A 20,531-nucleotide genomic window follows, 5' to 3' on the forward strand; every position below is an offset into this window, starting at 1 on the left:
CTAGTATTTGTTCATATACAAAGGTTATTCCTCTTTATATCCTTATCAACTAGTATCAGAGCGGGATTTTGGTGATTTAATTTTTGTATTTGAACATGGAGGCCAGTAATATTTCTCGCATGATTAGTTTGAATGGAAACAATTGGATGATATGGAAACCAAGAATGGAAGATATCTTGTATTGCAAAGATTTGTATGGACCTTTGCAGGGGGATAGTGCAAAACCTACAATTATGACAGATGATAAGTGGAAGAGGTTAGATCGAAAAACAATTGAGTTTATTAGACAGTGGCTTGATGATAGTGTCTTTCACCATGTTTCTACTGAAATTTCTACATATTCTCTTTGGAAAAAATTAGAAAGTCTCTATGAAAGAAAAACAGTTGGCAACAAAGCTTTTTTGATCAGAAAACTTGTGAACCTAAAATATAGAGAGGGTGCTTCTATTGCTGAGCATTTGAATGAAATGCAGAGTATTATTAACCAGTTATCCTCTATGAAAATGTCTCTTGATGATGAGTTGCAGGCATTGTTACTTCTCAATTCATTACCAGAAAGTTGGGAGACACTGGTAGTTTCCCTTAGTAATTCTGCGCTAGATGGTATTGTCACTATGAGTCAAGTAACAAGCAGTTTGTTGAATGAGGAGTTGAGAAGAAAGAGTTCGGCAACATCTTAGAATGATTCACAGGCACTTATCTCAGAGAACAGAGGAAGGTCAAAGTCTAGAAGCAGTTCACGTATGGGTAGGAGCAAGCCAAGATCAAGAAAAGATATTGTTTGCTATAACTGTGGTGAGAAAGGACATTACAAGAACCAATGTAAGCAACCTAAGAAGAACAAGAAAAAGGGAAAAGAAGTGGAGTCTATAGAGTCAAAGGATAATACTACAACTACAGTGCAGGGTGGTGATTATTTGATTTTATCTCCTTCTGATGATATTTTTTCTTGTGTGTGTCAGGATCTTGAGTGGGTGATTGACACAGGTGCTTCTTATCATGCTACACCTCGGAGAGAGTTTTTTGCTACATACAGGTCTGGAAACTTTGGTGTTGTCAAGATGGGCAACTATGGCACAACAAACATCATTGGCATGGGTGATATCCATTTAAAGACCAACCTTGGCTGCAAGTTGGTACTTAAGGATGTGAGACATGTGGTTGACTTGAGGCTGAATTTAATTTCAGTTGGAAGACTATATGATGAAGAGTATGAAAGCAGATTTCATAGAGGGCAATGGAAGCTCAGTAAGGGTTCTCTTGTTATAGCTAGTGGAAAGAAATGTCATACTTTGTACAGGTTGCAGGCTAAAGCTTATGGTGAGCAGTTAAATGCTACAGAGAAAGACTTCAGTATGGAGTTGTGGCATAGGCGATTGGGACACATAAGCGAGAAGGGGCTGCAAGCTCTTTCCAAGAGAGAGGTATTGTCAGATCTCAGAGGTATACATCTGAACCCTTGTATTGATTGTTTAGCTGGTAAACAACATAGAGTTTCATTTGCTAGTGCTGCTTTATCTAGAAAAATGCATGCCTTAGACCGTGTTTATACAGATGTATGTGGTCCTTTGAGGACAAAAACTCATGGTGGATCTGTTGATATTCTTGGTATAAGTGGTGCACTTTATTTTGTCACTTTTATATATGATTTTTCTAGGAAAGTTTGGGCTTATGCTTTGAAGACCAAAGATCAGGTTATTAATGTCTTCAAAGAGTTTCATGCCAGGGTTGAAAGGGAGACAGAAAGGAAATTGAAATGCATAAGATCAGATAATGGTGGTGAGTATACGGGATTGTTTAATGACTATTGTAGGTCACATGGGATCCAACATGAGATGACAGTTCCTGGTACACCTCAGCATAATGCAATTGCAGAGAGGATGAACCGCACCATCATGGAAAAGATCAGATGTATGCTTTCACTGGCCAAGCTACCCAAAAGGTTTTGGGATGAGGCTTTGAGTTCTGCAGTTGATGTGATCAACTTATCACCATGTACAACCCTAGATGGTGATGTTGCAGAGCATGTATGGTCAAGGAAAGATGTTTCCTACAGGCATTTGAGAGTGTTTGGTTGTCATGCATTTGCACATGTTCCAGATAATGAGAGGTCCAAGCTGGATGGTAAGTCTAAAGAATGTATTTTTCTTGGTTACTCACATGATCAGTTTGGTTACAGGCTTTGGGATCCAGAAAAGCAGAAGGTGTTCAAGAGCAGAGATGTAGTCTTCTTTGAGGATCAAACCTTTGAGGATTTGAAGAAGAAGGCACCAGCCAAGACTTCTGCAGAAGGATTAGTAGATTGTGACCCAATTATTCCTCCAGTATATCAGGGTGATGGGGGAGATGTGCAGGAAAATAGTGTAGAGCCTGATGTTGATTTACCTGCAGGACATGTTGAGTAAGAAGAAGTAGGAGAGCAAGTTCCCACAGAACCTCAGTTGAGAAGATCTTCTAGACAACGTCAACCTTCCAGAAGATACTCTACAGATGAGTATGTGATGCTTACTGATGCAGGTGAACCAGAGAGTTACCAGGAAGCAGTTGAGAGTGAGCAGAAAGAGAAGTGGTTAGTTGCTATGCAGGAAGAGATGGATGCTCTTCAGAAGAACCACACTTATGATTTGGTGCTGCTACCAAATGGAATGAAGGCCTTGAATAACAAGTGGGTTTTTAGGTTGAAGACTCAAGAATATTGTTCTCGACCAAAGTACAAAGCTAGATTAGTTATGAAAGGCTTTGGTCAAAAGAAATGTATTGACTTTGAAGAGATATTTTCTCCTGTTGTTAAAATGTCTTCTATTCGTGTTGCTCTTGGTATTGCTGCTAGCCAGGACTTGGAGGTTGAGCAGTTAGATGTGAAGACAGCTTTCCTTCATGGTGATTTGGAGGAGGAAATTTATATGGAGCAACCAGAAGGCTTCAAAGTCAAAGGTAAAGATAATTTTGTTTGCAAGTTGAAGAAGAGCTTGTATGGGCTAAAGCAAGCTCCAAGACAGTGGTACAGAAAGTTTGATTCATTTATGACAGAAAATTGATACAAAAGAACGGCTTCAGATCATTGTGTGTACATCAAATGGTTTGGTGAGGATTTTATTATTCTCTTACTTTATGTCGATGACATGCTTATTCTTGGAAAAGATATGTCTAAAATTGACAGGTTGAAGAAGGAACTGAGTGAGTCTTTTGCAATGAAGGACATAGGGCCAGCAAAGCAAATACTAGGCATGCAGATTTCCCGTGATAGGAAAAACAAGAAGATTTGGTTGTCACAGGAGAAATACATCGAGAAGGTATTGGAAAGATTCAGTATGAGCAACACAAAACCAGTTGGTTCTCCTCTTGCAGGTCACTTTAAGTTGTGCTCAAAATAGAGTCCGTCAAGTGATGAGGAGAAGGAGAAAATGCAAAAGGTTCCTTATGCTTCAGTAGTTGGAAGTTTAATGTATGCAATGGTATGTACGAGGCCGGACATCGCATATGTAGTGGGTGTTACTAGTAGATTTCTTGCAAATCCAGGCAAAGAGCACTAGGCAGCAGTGAAGTGGATTTTTAGATATCTCAAAGGGAGCTCTAAGGTTTGTTCAAGCTTTGGAGGTGGACCACATGTATTGACAGGTTACACAGATGCAGATATGGCAAGAGATATAGATACGAGAAAGTCTACTTCAGGTTATGTACTTACTTTTGCAGGGGGAGCTGTGTCATGGTAATCCAGGTTGCAAAGGTGTATTGCTCTCTCTACCACAGAAGCAGAATATATTGCTGCTACAGAGGTATGCAAAGAAATGTTATGGATGAAAGAATTCTTACAAGAATTGGGGCTGAAACAGAAAAATTATGTGGTGCATTGTGATAGCCAGAGTGCCATCCATTTGTGTAAGAACCCAATGTTTCATTCCAAATCAAAGCATATAGATGTCAGATACTACTGGATTCGAAATGTATTTGAAGAGAAGCAGTTGCAACTTCAGAAAATTCATACAGATGATAACGGAGCAGACATGTTGACGAAGACCTTACCAAAAGAAAGACAGGAGATATGCCGATAGCTGGTCGGCATGGCTTCACATTGAGGAGTCATGGGACAGCCTCCCTTATGGGCTGAAGGGGGAGGTTGTTGGGCTAATAGCCCATATTCAGCCCATGTGGGCTAGGGCAGCCCACAGCCCACACCCCCTCTTAACCTAACCCTAATTAAGATTAGGGGGGTGTGGTGGCTGCGTTTTAGAAGCAGAAAAAGGCTATAAAAAGGCAGCAACGAGGCAGATCTTGAGAGCGACGAGATTCTAAAGAGAAGAAGGAGAACAAGGCAGAAAAGGAAGAGAAAGAAAGGGAAGAAGACAAGGACAACACAAAGAGACTGTTCTCAATCATCTAGTAGTGTTCTCATCTCAAGTTAGATCAAATCTACAGTAGACTCTTGCTGTGATTACTTGGGGAGGTTTTAGATATTGTGGGCAGTGACGTGATCCTTGTATCCTAGTTATTCTCTTGTGGTTGTTGCTAGGGTTTTGGGCAAGAGATTGAGATTTGTATATTCATTATTCTCATAGTGAATTATCTCTAGTTTACCCCATGGTTTTTACCCTTCACATTGAAGGGGTTTTCCACGTATATCTTGGTGTTCTGTTTGATTATGTTTCTATTTTATTCCGCTGCGTATTATGGTCTTCTAGTATTTGTTCATATACAAAGGTTATTCCTCTTTATATCCCCATCATCTCTCTCTCTCTCTCTCTGAGTAAATTTAATTTCCTAAAAAAGTTATTAGAAATAGGTATAGTCAAATCATCACTATCTAAATTTCTTTTTAAAGATTATTTCCTAAATTATTTTTCTTAATGTTCCAAAACAATAGCATATTTCTCTCATCTGTTTCTTGTTTTTTAATTTTTTTTCTTTTCTCTCTCTCTCTCTCTCTCTCTAAGCAAACAAGATTGTGATTGTGATGCCGCTTTTCGAAGCTTAAGAACATCACCACAAGTCCATCAATGTCCTAATTGTCAACAAAAAGTAAAGCTATCATGACAGATTTTCCATCAAGGTTGTACTACTTTGTACTGGAATCAAAATCTTTTAACCATTAGGAGCTTGACATTAGCTGTAATATTAAACTTCTATCTTAAAGTCTTTTAAGAAATACTTGCCCTAAACATCAAAAATCAAAATTTATCTTAGCCATAAAACAGGAGGATTGTATCAGAAGAAAAATAAAACTTGAGGATTTAGTCTTATTTGCAAGAGGAAGACTGAGGAACATAAAAAAATGAGGTAGATTTATATGCTCCAATCAATTTCATGAAGTTGAAATTTTGAAGAGGAAAAGAATATCTTGTTCCACAGTGATACACATGAGTATGCCACATAGGCTCACAGATGCAGGTCTTCACATCTTACTTTCCTGATCTTGTATTTCTTGTGCTAATTTAGCCAGATCACCATCTGCTTATCTTAGTTATCACAATTGCTGAGTTGGTGATGTAGAAGACTCGATTAATTAATTGTTATTAGCTTTTGGCTTCGTAATTTCAGAATCGATTTTAGGACGGAGAAGATCACGTATGTCCTTGATACAGTGATGTCTTCGCCCGAAGAAGGGGCAAGCAAGGATGAAATCACTCACTATGTAAAGTACATATATGACTCTATTCTTGCTCAATGTTACATATTAGAACTTCATGACTCCCGAGTTAGAGAAACAATATGAAAAGATGGATGTTAGATAAATTCTTCTATATCTCCACAAATTGTTTGAGGAACAGGAAAGAACTCAACGATATGAGATATCTAATAGTCTGTTTCGCACTAGGATAATTGAGGGGATATTGGTTCAGAACCATTTCCTTAAGATGATTGAGTGGATAAAGAAACTCATGGGTCTAGGAATGGTCTTAAAGGATAACCTATGTATGGATCTTGTGCTTCAATCCCTACCAAATTTCTTTTCATAGTTTATCATTAATTTTAATATGAACAAGCTTGAAGTGACTCTCATTAGCTCCTTAAAATATTGAGGGAGGCTGAGAGCACCATCAAAAAAGAGAAGCCAGTTCTTTATGCTGGTGAGACCAGAAAAAAAAGGATGGTAGAGAAGTCCCTTGAGAAGGGCAAGGGCAAAGGCAAATTGGGTAAAGCAAAAGTTGCTAAGAAAGACCCGATAAAGGATAAAGGCCAATGTTTTTACTATGATAAAGATGGGCACTAGAAGAGGAATTATAAAGTGTACCTTACAAAGAAGGTGAAACATAAGCTTGGAGAAGCTTTAGGTACATTCATGATAAGTCTCAATTTGTTAGACTCTTATGATAATATATGGGTATTGGATATTGATAGTGTTTATCACATCTGCAATTCATTGTAGGTTCTAGCAAGACCTTGGAGATTATTGAGAGATGAGATGGACCTCAAGATAGGAAATAGAGCAAAAGTTGTTGTAGTGGCTATTGGCGAGGTCACCCTACATCTCCTTAGTGGAGCTACTATTGCATTGGAGCATGTTATTTTGTTCCTCCTATTATAAAAAATATTATTTTCATTTTATGTTTGATAGTTAGTGGATATAAATTAGCTTTTGAGAACAATGGTTATTCAATATTATTAGATGATAATATCATCACGAGAGAAATATTGCATAATGATTTATTTATGCTAGACACTACTCCACATATCATGAATATAAGTTTGTCTAAGAGAAAACTGTTAGGATCAAGTTGGCACTGAGAGGGGGGGTGAATTAGTGCTATTGCAAAAATTGATTCAATTCGAAACTTTTGACTCGATAAAACGTATCGGAAAAGATATTGAAAGTGTGCTTGACTTAGAATAAGAGTGATAAGCAATTAAGGCAGAAAACAATAGTAATGAAGAGCAACAAGAAAGTTCACACCAATTTTTTAGTGGTTCGGTCATCGTGACCTACGTTCACTCCCGATTTCTCCTCCATTGAGGCTACTGGCATCCACTAATGGTCTTCCTTCAATAGGCGAAGACCAACCATCCTCTTACAACTCTTTCTCCTTTTTACAGGTTTAGGAGACAACCTTTTATAAGCCTCACACCCCTCTTAGATTGATCACAAAGCTAAAGAAGGAGGAGTACACTTAGCACTTTTATAACACTTTTATTCATACTCAAGACTTTTGTTCACACTTTTGTGCTCTTTCATGCAGGAAAGAGTAGGGTATTTATAAGCCCCAAAGGCTTCAAAAATGAAGCCAAAAAGTGTCTCATCCCTGATTTCCAGGGTACTAGCGGTGCCATCGCCTGCAGACTAACATTGGGTGGTATATCCCTGTTTCCTTGCAGATCCTCAGGAGAGGGTGAAGGAGGTCAAGCGTCCTCCTCTCTAGCGGTGATCCACACAGCAGAGTTGCGACGACGCTCCTCAAAACTCCAGGCCTACTCTGAGGTGGAGAGGGAGAGGAGAATAGGAAGGGCAAGCAAAGACTCTAGCCTATGAGGCTGTGAATCCCTCCTATTTATAGAGATCCCGTGTCAAAACCCTAATGGGTCCTTTCCCTAGTGGGTATTGGATCTGCATCCAATAAGACAAGGGCTCCGTCGGATATCTCATATCCGAACCTCTACTCATCGCAATGCCTACCATATGTGTGTGACCCTCTAGGCCCAATATCGAGCTGGCCGTGAGTCATACCTGTCAGAACTCCTTCTAACTAAGTGAATTATTATCTCTGTAATAATTCACTCGACTCATCGACTACGGAAGTACTAGGCCACTACGCCGTAGTCCCCAGACGATACAGGGGAATCCAATCCATTGGACCTGTCTGTCCTCAGTTATCATGTACCTATAGTCCCTCATCCATCTAATATCCCAGAGACCGTATATCGAGCATGGTGCTGTCAGACCCATACGGTTTCTACTTGAGTCTCGCTCTAATCGGATTCTCCCGGAGAACTCTTTCTCTCTCAACCCGAATGACCCTGGCCAGGGATTTGTCTGAGCAAGAACACATGGGATATTCCTCTCATGATACCGAGAGTGGATGATCCTCTATCGACACTCAATAGCCCTCGTAAGGTCGACTACCACTCCCAATGACCAGCTGTACTAGATCTGGGAACAGCCAAACCTATAAGTCTGGTATCAAAGAGTGGAGCACTCATACAGGACATCCTTGGTGTCTCAAGTCTAAGAACCAGATACACCACTAGGACTACGGAATCGTTGTCTGACAATAAGGCATCATCAACCATCCAGCATTCCGTAAGCGGATCAATCAGTGAACTCATTCTCCAATGAGCACCTGTACTGTATCCCTAGTGTCCCTACACGAGCAGCTATGAGACTAGCTGCATCCATCATATGGACGGGTATACAGCACACCAGTCTATCCGGTTATCACGATGTCCCTCTTGAGTAACCTATGACCGGGATTATTTAGGATATGTGTTTAAAGGTGAATCGATCTCATTATCGTGATCTCATCACGATCCGATTCCCATTGCACAAATCCAAGGACATCACAATACATATGCATTTATGCAATAGTTATAAAGTGATATACGCCAAAAATATAATAAGCAAAAAGATTCTGTATCAAGTCACACGTGCCATCACTCACGTGATTGGCTTGCTGGGCACTTATGACTAGCAATCTCCCACTTGACCTAAAGCCAATCACCTATGTGTCTGATCCCCATCAGACCCCTGTGACGCTCAAAGACAATCTGAGACAATGGCTTTGTTAGTGGATCTGCAATGTTATCTTCGGATGGAACTCTTTCAACTACTACATCTCCTCGGGTCACGATCTCTCTGATAAGGTGGAACCTCCTCAGAACATGCTTAGATTTCTGATGAGACCTAGGTTCCTTCGCTTGAGCAATTGCCCCGTTGTTGTCGCAATATAGGGAAATCGGCTCCTCACTATCCGGCACGACTCCCAAATCTGTGATGAACTTCTTCAACCAGACTCCCTCCTTTGCTGCATCTGATGCAGCAATGTACTCCGCCTCTGTGGTCGAGTCAGCAGTGGTATCTTGCTTGGAACTCTTCCAGCACACTGCTCCTCCATTCAAGGTGTACACATACCCTGAATTCGACTTGCTATCATCGACATCAGACTGAAAACTAGAATCCATCTCAGAATTCATGGCTTCTTTTCACTTCCCGGAGTCTATACTCATAATAGCCTCCTCGTAGGTCTGAGGATCAATATCCTCTACATCCTCTGCTCTAATATGTCCCACATATCTCTCAGGAGGATGGGATACTCTATCAGACCTGCGTAAAGTTGAAACTTGTGTATTAGGTACCTGAACAGACTCGGGTTGTAGAGTGGTGCTTGAGCTTGGTTCTCCAACCTCACTCAATTCTATCATTCTCCCACTGTCTCCGTCAAGAATGTGTTCCTTCTCAAGGAACACTGCTCTCTTAGCTACAAAGACCTTTTGGTCCTCGAGATGATAGAAATAATACCCACAAGTTTCCTTGGGGTATCCCACAAATTTACATCGCCTTGTCTTTGATTCTAACTTATCGGGGTTGTGTCTTTTAACATGGGCAGAGCAGCCCCAAATCTTAACTACTTTAAGATCAGGCTTCTTCCCTTTCCATATCTCATATGGTGTAGACACCACCGACTTAGTTGGAACTCTGTTCAGAAGGTAAGCTGCGGTTTCTAGGGCATATCCCCAGAATGAGATGGGTAGGTCAGCGAAACTCATCATGGACCGTACCATATCTAATAATGTACGATTTCTCCTTTCAGAGACACCATTGAGCTGAGGTGTATAAGGAGGTGTCCATTGGGATAATATCCCATGGTCCTTGAGGAAGTGAGTAAACTCTGTACTTAAGTACTCACCTCCTCGATCTGATCGAAGAGTTTTGATACTCTTTCCAGTCTGGTTCTCCACCTCATTCTTATACTCTCTGAATTTCTCAAAGGCCTCGGACTTGTACTTCATTAAGTACACATATCCATACCTTGAGAAATCATCAGTAAATGTAATGAAGTAGGAGTAACCTCCAATGGCATGAGTTGACATGGGTCCACATACATCACTATGTATGAGTTCCAACAACTTAGTGGCTCTCTCTCCAGTTCCACTAAATGGAGAGTTGGTCAGTTTTCCACGAATGCAAGGCTCACAAGTTGCATATGACACATAGTCGAATGGATCTAGATATCCATCATTTAGCAACTTTTGAATCCTTCTTTCATGGATGTGACCTAGCCTACAATGCCACAGGTATGCACTGTTCAACTCATCTCGTTTCCTTTTGGACATATTTATATTCATGATATGTGGAGTGGTGTCTAACATAAATAAACCATTATGCAATGTTCCTTTCGTGATGATCTTATCATCTAATAATATCGAACAACCATTGTTCTCAAAAACAAATTTATATCCACTAACTGTTAAACATGAAATGGAGATAATGTTTTTGATAATAGAAGGAACAAAATAACATGCATCTAATGCAATAAAAGCTCCACTAGGCAGATGTAGGGCGACCTCGCCAACAGCTAAAACAGTAACTTTTGCTCCATTACCCATCTTGAGGTCCATCTCGCCTCTCTCTAGTCTCCTAGGCCTTGCCAGAACCTGCAACGAATTACATATATGATAAGCACTACCGGTATCTAATACCCATGTGTTATCATAAGAGTCTGACAAATGGAGACCGATCATGAATGTACCTGAAGCTTCATCAAGCTTTTGTTTCGCCCTTTCTGCAAGGTACTCTTTGCAGTTTCTCTTCCAGTGCCCATCTTTACCACAGTGGAAGCACTGGCCTTTGTCCTTTGTTGGGTCTTTCTTAGCAACCTTTGCTTTACCTTGTTTGCCCTTGCCCTTTCCCTTCTTAAGGGACCTTTCTGCTTTCCTTTTCTTTCTGGTCTCACCAGTGTAGAGAGCTGGCTTCTCTTTCTTAATAGTACTCTCTGCCTCCCTCAACATATTGAGGAGCTCTGGGAGAGTCACCTCAAGCTTGTTCATATTAAAGTTCATTATGAACTGTGAAAAGGAATCTGGTAGGGACTGAAGCACAATGTCCACACACAAGTTATCCTCTAGGACCATTCCTAGACCTGTGAGTTTCTCTATCCACTCAATCATCTTTAGGACATGGTTCTGAACCGGTGTCCCCTCAGTCATCCTAGCGCGGAAAAGGCTCTTGGATATCTCATATCGTTGAGTCCTTCCCTGTTCCTCAAACAATTTACGGACATGTAGGAGAATGGATCTGGCATCCATCTTTTCATGTTGTCTCTGTAACTCTGGAGTCATAGAGCCCAACATATAGCACTGAGCAAGAGTGGAGTCATCAATGTACTTCACGTAGCGAGCGATCTCATCCTCGCTTGCCCCTTCTTCGGGCGTAGGCATCACTGTATCAAGGACGTACACGATTTTCTCCGCTGTGAGAACAATTCTCAAGTTACGGAGCCAATCCGTATAATTTGGACCAGTGAGGCGGTTGACATCAAGTATGCCACGTAAGGGATTTGAAAGCGACATTTTCTGAAAATAAAGATGTAGCAAAAATGAATAACATGCAGATTTTGCAAGAAATAAACTATCAAGATATGGACTTCTATCTTAATATGCTCCCACTATTTTACTAACGAGTCACGCGACACCCTCAGCACGTGAAACGGAAGTCTCCGGCAGACTTCTAGTGGGGATCAGGATCCAATCAGCGTCTTAGTGTAACCTCGAGGGACTCGACCAATCACACTAAGCCTAAAAGGTAGACAACTCTTGCCGATCACAACTCCTTGTGATTCCCGTCCTGTTCGGCCTCCGAATCACCATGGCCTCGAGGGACTCGACCAACCATGATGCTCGGTTAAGTCAACACCTTCGTTATAAGATGAGTCTGATTTGATGATATACCCTCGAGGGACTCGACCAAGCATATCATGCCCTCAGGTCACCGGTGACATCTCTATGTCGTAAGCAAGATAGCGAATCGCGATATAGGTGAGTCTCGAGGGACTCGACCAACTCAACCTACACCGGGATTCGGTTCCTACTCATAACGATGGAAGGCCACGTGGGTCAATCTAATTGCCTCACGTTTACCGACTTAATATTATCGAGAGATGTTTCTATGATTTGGTCTCCTATTATGACATGTCACACATGTACATATTTAATATATATCTACATCGCATGCAAATATATATACATATCTAGTATGTGTATAAGCAATCACACCAGATGATCATGGACCACAACCTAATATGATTAGGCCCGAGCCAGTAGGCCTAATCACTCACATCAAGATCTATGTGTGCAACGGTGCATCTCCATGCCTTGTGATCGTCCATCTCGTCCTCGTTGGTTCCGTCGACATCTTGATGCATCTTCATGCATCATGATCGTCCGTCTCGTGGGTCCCGCTATGGCTTCCACGCTCCCGCTGCGCCTCCTCATGTGATTACAACTTAATCATAGGCACGCAGGCCCGACAATAAACGAGAAATATAATGGAGGTTCGCAGACCTCAATAATAATAATCACAAGTACACACATCACACGGTCCATGATCATCCGTCCACTCATCATACATCACATGTATAAATAATCGTCATTATGTAGGACTACTAGATAATAAAAATAATAATCAACTAAACCTTTTAATTAATTAATATTTTCTGAAATCAGGGATATATAGGGAATTTCTCAATTCCTAAGGGTATTTTCGTAATTTGGACAAAAGAAAGAAACTGGAATTTCTCAAATTCCGAGGGGCAAAACTGTCTTTTGCGCAGAAAACCCTAATACCCTTTCCCCTTTTCGCTACTGCGCCGCCGCCGCCGCCACCCTGCTGGCGGCGGCCTGTGCGGCGAGGGCGAGGGCACTGCCCTCGCCTGCAGGTGGCACGCCCGCTGGGGTCGCTGCCGCTGCAGGTGGGCGCCCCCGCGGGCGCCGCCGCCTTCGCGGGCGGTTCTGCCCGCGAGTCAGCGCCCGCAGGTGGTGCTGTCTCGCTGGCGGCCGCCCCTGCGGGGTTTTTGCCCGTGGGAGCAGCGGCCACAGGCGCCGCTGCCCTGCGGTGCCTCAGCCCGCGCTGCTGCCCCGTGGCGCCTCTGCCCGCGGGCTCAGTGGCCGCAGGCGCTTCTACCGAGCGGGCTCCCAGCCCCGCCGGCCGCAAGCCTGCTGCAAGCAGATCGCCGGCCGGCTACTGCAGGCACAGCGCTTGCGCATGCGCCGGCGCTGTGCTGCCTGGCTGCGGCTGCGGCTGGCTGCAGGCATGCAGATCGAGGGCAGCAACTGTTGCTGCCCTTCCTTGCTTTTGCGTCAACGATTTTGACGTCAATATTCTTCCTAAACACAACACACGCAGTTCAAAAACCAATCATTCGCACGAACAACCTGGCTTTGATACCACTGTTGGGAAATCATTGGGGGGCGACATCATATGCGCAGCGGAAGAACAAGAAAACAAAAATCCCCGATTCCCAAAAAGATGTTCGTCGTCGTGCGAAGATTGGTGCGCAAAATCCGCAAAACACAAAACTGCGTATAGAGATTGTGTTACCTAGGGAGATCGTATATCCCTGTTTCCTTGCAGATCCTCAGGAGAGGGTGAAGGAGGTCAAGCGTCCTCCTCTCTAGCGGTGATCCACACAGCAGGGTTGCGACGACGCTCCTCAAAACTCCAGGCCTACTCTGAGGTGGAGAGGGAGAGGAGAATAGGAAGGGCAAGCAAAGACTCTAGCCTATGAGGCTGTGAATCCCTCCTATTTATAGAGATCCCGTGTCAAAACCCTAATGGGTCCTTTCCCTAGTGGGTATTGGATCTGCATCCAATAAGACAAGGGCTCCGTCGGATATCTCATATCCGAACCTCTACTCATCGCAATGCCTACCATATGTGTGTGACCCTCTAGGCCCAATATCGAGCTGGCCGTGAGTCATACCTGTCAGAACTCCTTCTAACTAAGTGAATTATTATTTCTGTAATAATTCACTCGACTCATCGACTACGGAAGTACTAGGCCACTACGCCGTAGTCCCCAGACGATACAGGGGAATCCAATCCATTGGACCTGTCTGTCCTCAGTTACCATGTACCTATAGTCCCTCATCCATCTAATATCCCAGAGACCGTATATCGAGCATGGTGCTGTCAGACCCATACGGTTTCTACTTGAGTCTCGCTCTAATCGGATTCTCCCGGAGAACTCTTTCTCTCTCAACCCGAATGACCCTGGCCAGGGATTTGTCTGAGCAAGAACACATGGGATATTCCTCTCATGATACCGAGAGTGGATGATCCTCTATCGACACTCAATAGCCCTCGTAAGGTCGACTACCACTCCCAATGACCAGCTGTACTAGATCTGGGAACAGCCAAACCTATAAGTCTGGTATCAAAGAGTGGAGCACTCATACAGGACATCCTTGGTGTCTCAAGTCTAAGAACCAGATACACCACTAGGACTACGGAATCGTTGTCTGACAATAAGGCATCATCAACCATCCAGCATTCCGTAAGCGGATCAATCAGTGAACTCATTCTCCAATGAGCACCTGTACTGTATCCCTAGTGTCCCTACACGAGCAGCTATGAGACCAGCTGCATCCATCATATGGACGGGTATACAGCACACTAGTCTATCCGGTTATCACGATGTCCCTCTCGAGTAACCTATGACCGGGATTATTTAGGATATGTGTTTAAAGGTGAATCGATCTCATTATCGTGATCTCATCACGATCCGATTCCCATTGCACAAATCCAAGGACATCACAATACATATGCATTTATGCAATAGTTATAAAGTGATATACGCCAAAAATATAATAAGCAAAAAGATTCTGTATCAAGTCACACGTGCCATCACTCACGTGATTGGCTTGCTGGGCACTTATGACTAGCACACCTAACAAAGTCTCGGAGACCAAGCTCTAGTAGTATCACTGCCTAGCAGCATTAACTACCGACGATACCACTACTCAATCTGGGTAGTACCATCGCCCAGTCTAGGCGGTGCCATCGCCTGACGTGGCTCCAAGTGGCTGAATGGGCCATCCAACCAGCCCAATTCAACCCTGTTCTGGGCCCAATTGGCCCCTAATTGAGTTAGTAGGATTTCTCCTAGAACTAACTCAATTTAAAATCCTAACTACAATATTTAAGGCTAAAACAATCATAATCTAAGTTGTCCTACATGTTAATTGTTTAACTGAACTCTCGGTGAACTTCCGGTGATCTTCTAGTAAGCTTTCAGTGAACTCCCCACGAACTTCTGGTGAACTCCCAGTGAGCTTCTGGCGAGCTTTTGGAGAACTCCCAACGAACTCCCGAAGAGCTTTCACTAGATCGTATGATCCTTCGGTGTATTCCCCAATTCATCTGGCCCAATGCCCAATCATTGACTTCGACCCAACTTTGATTCTTCTTTAATCGTTTTGCCTTTCTCATGATCGTAGTTAGCAGGCATCACTTATCTCAATACATGGATTAGATCATTAATTCATTAATTGATTTCATCATCAAAATCTAAGATTCAATAGAAACGAGATAAGGTGAACGATGCATATCTCTAGCATTGTAAGCTAGGTCATATCCATGAGGGAATGATTCAAAAGTTACCAAAAGATGGATACTTAGGTCCATTCGACCATGAGTCTTACACAACTTATGAACCTTGTCTTTATGGAAAACTGACCAACACTCCATTTAGTAGAATTGGAGAAAGAGCCACTGAGTTATTGGAACTCATACATAGTGATGTATGTGGTCCCATGTCAACCCAGGCTATAGGGTGTTACTCCTACATTACTTTCACTAACGATTTCTCTAGGTACAGACATGTGTACTTGATGAAGTATAAGTTTGAAGCCTTCGAGAAGTTCAAGGACTATAAGAATGAAGTAGAGAACTAAATAGGAAAGAGTATCAAGACTCTCCGATCAAATCAAGGAGGTGAGTACTTGAGTATAGAGTTCACCCAATTCCTCAAAGACCATGGGATTCTATCTCAAATAGACACCTCCTTATATACCTCAGCTCAATGGTATATTTAAAAGGAGGAATCACACACTATTAGATATGGTACAGTCCATGATGAGTTTCGCTGATCTACCCATCTCATTCTAGGGATATGCCCTAGAGTCTATAACTTATCTTATAAACATAGTTCCAACTAAGTCGGTAACGTCTATACCATATGAGATACAGAAAAGGAAGAAGCCCGATATTAAGGTTATTAAGATTTGGGGCTATTTTGCCCATGTTAAGAGACACAACATTGACAAGTTTCAATCCAAGACGGAGTGGTGCAAGTTCATGGGATACCCCAAGGAAACTTGTGAGTATTATTTTTATCACCTTGAGGACCAAAAGATCTTTGTAACCAAGAGAGCAGTGTTACTTAAGAAGGACCACATTCTTGGTGGAGATAATGGGAGCATGATAGAGTTGAGTGAGGTTGAAAAACCTAGCTCAAGCACTATTCCACAACCCGAGTATGTTTAGGTATCTAGTGCACAAGTTTCGACTTTACGTAGGTCTGGTAGAGTACCTTATCCTCCTGAGAGATACGTGGGACATATAAGAGGAAATGATGGTAAGAATATTGATCCTCAGACCTATGAGAAGGATATTACGAGTATAGACTCCGAGAAGTGGGAAGTGTTAGGATCAAAAGCGACACTAAGAGAGGGGGGTGAATTAGTGCAGTGGATTAAAATGATGATTTAAAATTCTTTGTACGTTAAAAATGATCTCGGAAGATAACTTGAAGGCATGTTTGATCGTAAGAGTAGTGCAAGCCAAGTAAGAAAGAAGTGAAGCTAATGCAAAGTAAGTAAATAGCAATAATAGAAATACAAACCAAAATTTATTGTGGTTCGGTTGGTGTGACCTACATCCACTTCTGATTCCTCCTCCGTCGAGGTCACTGACGTTCGCTAATGGTTTTCCTTCAATAGGCGAAGAATAACCACATCTTTACAGTGCTTTCTCCTTTTTACAGGTTTAGGAGATAACCCTTACAAGCCTCACACCTCTTTTGAATGATTTCAACACTTAGAAAGGGAGGAGGAGGGCTCTTGCACTTTTACAACACTTTTAACACCCTAGCAATTCAATATTATGTTAACACTTTCATGCCATTTCATGCAGAAAAGTATGGGGTATTTATCAGTCCTAATGGCTTCAGAATTGGAGCCAAAAAGTGTCACATCCCCGAATTTTGGGGTACTAGCGGTACCATCGCTATTATTTGGTGGTACTACCGCATGCAAACTGACACTGAGCAGTACCATCGCTTAGTCTGGGTAGTACAACTGCTTGACAAAGCTTAGAGACCGAGCTCTAGCGGTACCACCGCCTGATAACATTAACTGTCGACGGTACCACCGCCTAGTCTAGGTGGTACCACCGCCCAAAACACTTGGGAGACCGAGTCCCAGGCGCTGCCATCGCCGACCGTGACTTCAGGTGCTGAATGAGCTGTTCAACCAGCCCAATTCAGCCCTATTAAGGGCCCAATTGGCCCCTACCTGAGTTAGTGGGATTACCTCCCAATCCTAACTCAACTAATATTCTAACTATGATTAAGGCAAGCAATCTCTGTTCGGTATGTCAAATTTTTTCTCGACGAACCTCCGATGAACTTCTTAGTGAGTCTTCCGACTAGCTTCCAGTGAACTCTCGACGAACTCTTAGTGAACTCCTGACAAACTCTCAGTGATCTTATGATGAACACACGATAATCTTCCAATGAACTCTCAACGAGCTCCCGACACACTTTCGATACATCATCCAAATCTTCGACTCTAGCTCATCATTTGCTTTTTGCCTTACTGCTATCGTAATTAATCCTGCACACTTATCTAAGATATATATTAGGTCAAATAATTTACCAATTGATTTCATCATCAAAATCCAAGATTAAACAATCTCTCCCTTTTTGATGATGACAACCAATTGGTGACGGAGTTAACCTTAACTCTCCCTATCTATATGTCATACTTAAGAGAATACAAATTTGAATTCACAACCTACAATTCAAGCTTTAATCAATTTTAATTAGAAATCACATGCATTATGCATCATCATAATTTCAAGTCAACAAGATATTAAATGCACAATTTCATCACTTCACACATGATAAAATACTTGGGCATAGCCTTACATTACTTCTTACATGAAATATCATCATGATATAACTTTTATGATTATTACATGGTAGCATTCAAAGGTTCACAATATTAAGAATCTGATATTGCATCATTGTATGGTAACATTAAAAATTTTCAGAGAGATCACAATATCAAAGTGAACATAACATCGAAAGTTCTTAATATCAAAGGTTTGATATAAAAGAGATCACAATATCAAAGTAAACACAAGATTACAACATCAAAGTGAACACAACATCAAAAGTTTTCAACATAAAAGAGAGAGATTCCGTCAACTTCTCCCCCTTTGTCATCAGCTATTTAGGTGGTAGTAAGTCAAAAGTCTAAACAAAGTATTAAGTTGTCGATAAATCTACTGTAACTCAATTAAAATTTGATCTTGACCTTATTCAAATCAATCCATTCGAGTCCCTATATCGTCGGTAGATGAGGAGGGTGCTTGCTCTATTGAAGGTATTGGCTCAAAAGGACCAGTCGGAGGAGATTGATTTCCCCTAAATATTGATGTGTTAGGTTCTTGATCAGGTGGGGGGAGGTTAGTTCTCCTAGGTAATGTTAGGAACGGGGTCAGCACTAAGGGGCAGGGGGTGAATTAGTGCAATGGTAAAATCACGTCTTCAAAAACTATCGTACGATAAAATCGATTCTGATAAAAATCGATTTCGGAAACTTAGCTTTAAAAGTGTACGTTTATGAAGTATATGCAGCAGGCAAGTAATGATTCAGTTTGTTGTATGTAAATGGCAGGAAGTAAATGCAAACCAGAGAACACGCCAATTTTATAGTGGTTCAGTCGTCGTGACCTACATCCACTCCACCGATTCCTCTTCCGTCGAGGCCACCGGCATCCACTATCGATCTTCCTTTATAGGAGAAGATCAACCTCCTTCTTATACCCCTCTTCTCCTTTTATCGGGTTTAGGAGACAACCCATACAAGCACTCACACTCCTCCTAAACAGAATTCTAAACTTAGAGTGGAGGAGGGAATTTCTCAAGAGATTATAGTAGCGTTTTCTCACTTTTAAATACTCTGTGCTTATGTGTTTAACTAGGGATGAGAGGGGTATTTATAGGCTTCAAGTTGATTCAAACTTGAAGCCTAAAAAAATCTCATCCCGGGTTTCCCGGGCACGGGCGGTACCACCGCCAGTGTTAGTCTAACACTGGGCGGTACCACCGCCTGGGAGGCTGTGCTGGGCGGTACCACCACCCAGACTGGCGGTGCCACCGCCTGGCACCCTGCTAGGGGTGGTACAACCACCCAGACTGGCGGTACCACTGCCTGACATAGTCTCGGAGACTGTGCCACGACGGTGTCACCTCTTGGGGCACTGTTTGGGCCTCTCATTGGGCCCAACACAGTTCTTACATGGGCCTAGCTAGCCCCTAATTAGGTTGGCCCAAATCCAAACCCAATTACATGTTAACTATGAAATCTAAGACATAATAATCTCAGCAAATAAGTTCGGTTTCTTCCGGTGAGCTTTCGGCGATCTTCCGGTGAACTTCCGATGATCTCTCTGCAATGTTCCGGCGGACTCCCCATAAGCTCCTGGAATTCACGATGATCTTCTTGGCAAGTTCTGAAAAGCTTCTCTAGCAAGCTCTAAGACTTCTTGGCTGGTTCCGCTAGAACTTCCGACGAACGTCTAAGCTTTTGACGAACTCTCGAACTCCCAACGAAATCGTGTCCTTGACTCCGGGACTTCATTTTGCTTCATGCCTTGCTATCGTAGTTAATCTTGCATATGTAAAAATATACTTCGATCTAGATAATTAATACGAAGCATTAATCATGTTGTCCGGCATGTCATTGGTCCCTCGACGCTTCGTCCGATTCTTCGGTGCATCGTTTTCTCTTGCGGCCTATTGCCCAATCGGCTAGTTGACTCCGCAACTCCGATATTCTTAGGGCAATATTTGCTATTCTTGGCCCAATGCCCGAATCCATGGCCCCAAGCCTTCTGTCGATACGTCGACCGATCCTTCGGCCTGACGTCCAATATTCTGACATGTTTTCTCCTGGCACAACATGATTCTTCCTGTTTTAATTGTCTCATCCTGATCGAAACATCCTGCGTCACTCAAAATATAGATTAAATCATAAACACTATCAATTGGTTTCACCATCAAAATCCGAGATTCAACAATCTCCCCCTTTTTGATGATGACCACCAATTGATGATGGAGTTAACCTTAACTCCCAGAGTTAAAACAAACTCCCCCTATAAATATATCGTGTTGATAGAGACTCTTGGAATAAAAAATCCAAGCAAACATGTCATGATAAAATCATGCATAACATCAACATATTTCTCCCCCTTTGTCATCAACAAAAAGGAGAAGTCCAATTATTCATGTGTGTTTGGAATATAAGTTCAATACATTACA

This window comes from Musa acuminata, chromosome BXJ3-10, assembly GCF_036884655.1.
Source record: "Musa acuminata AAA Group cultivar baxijiao chromosome BXJ3-10, Cavendish_Baxijiao_AAA, whole genome shotgun sequence".
In the NCBI taxonomy this organism is placed as follows: Eukaryota; Viridiplantae; Streptophyta; class Magnoliopsida; order Zingiberales; family Musaceae; genus Musa; species Musa acuminata.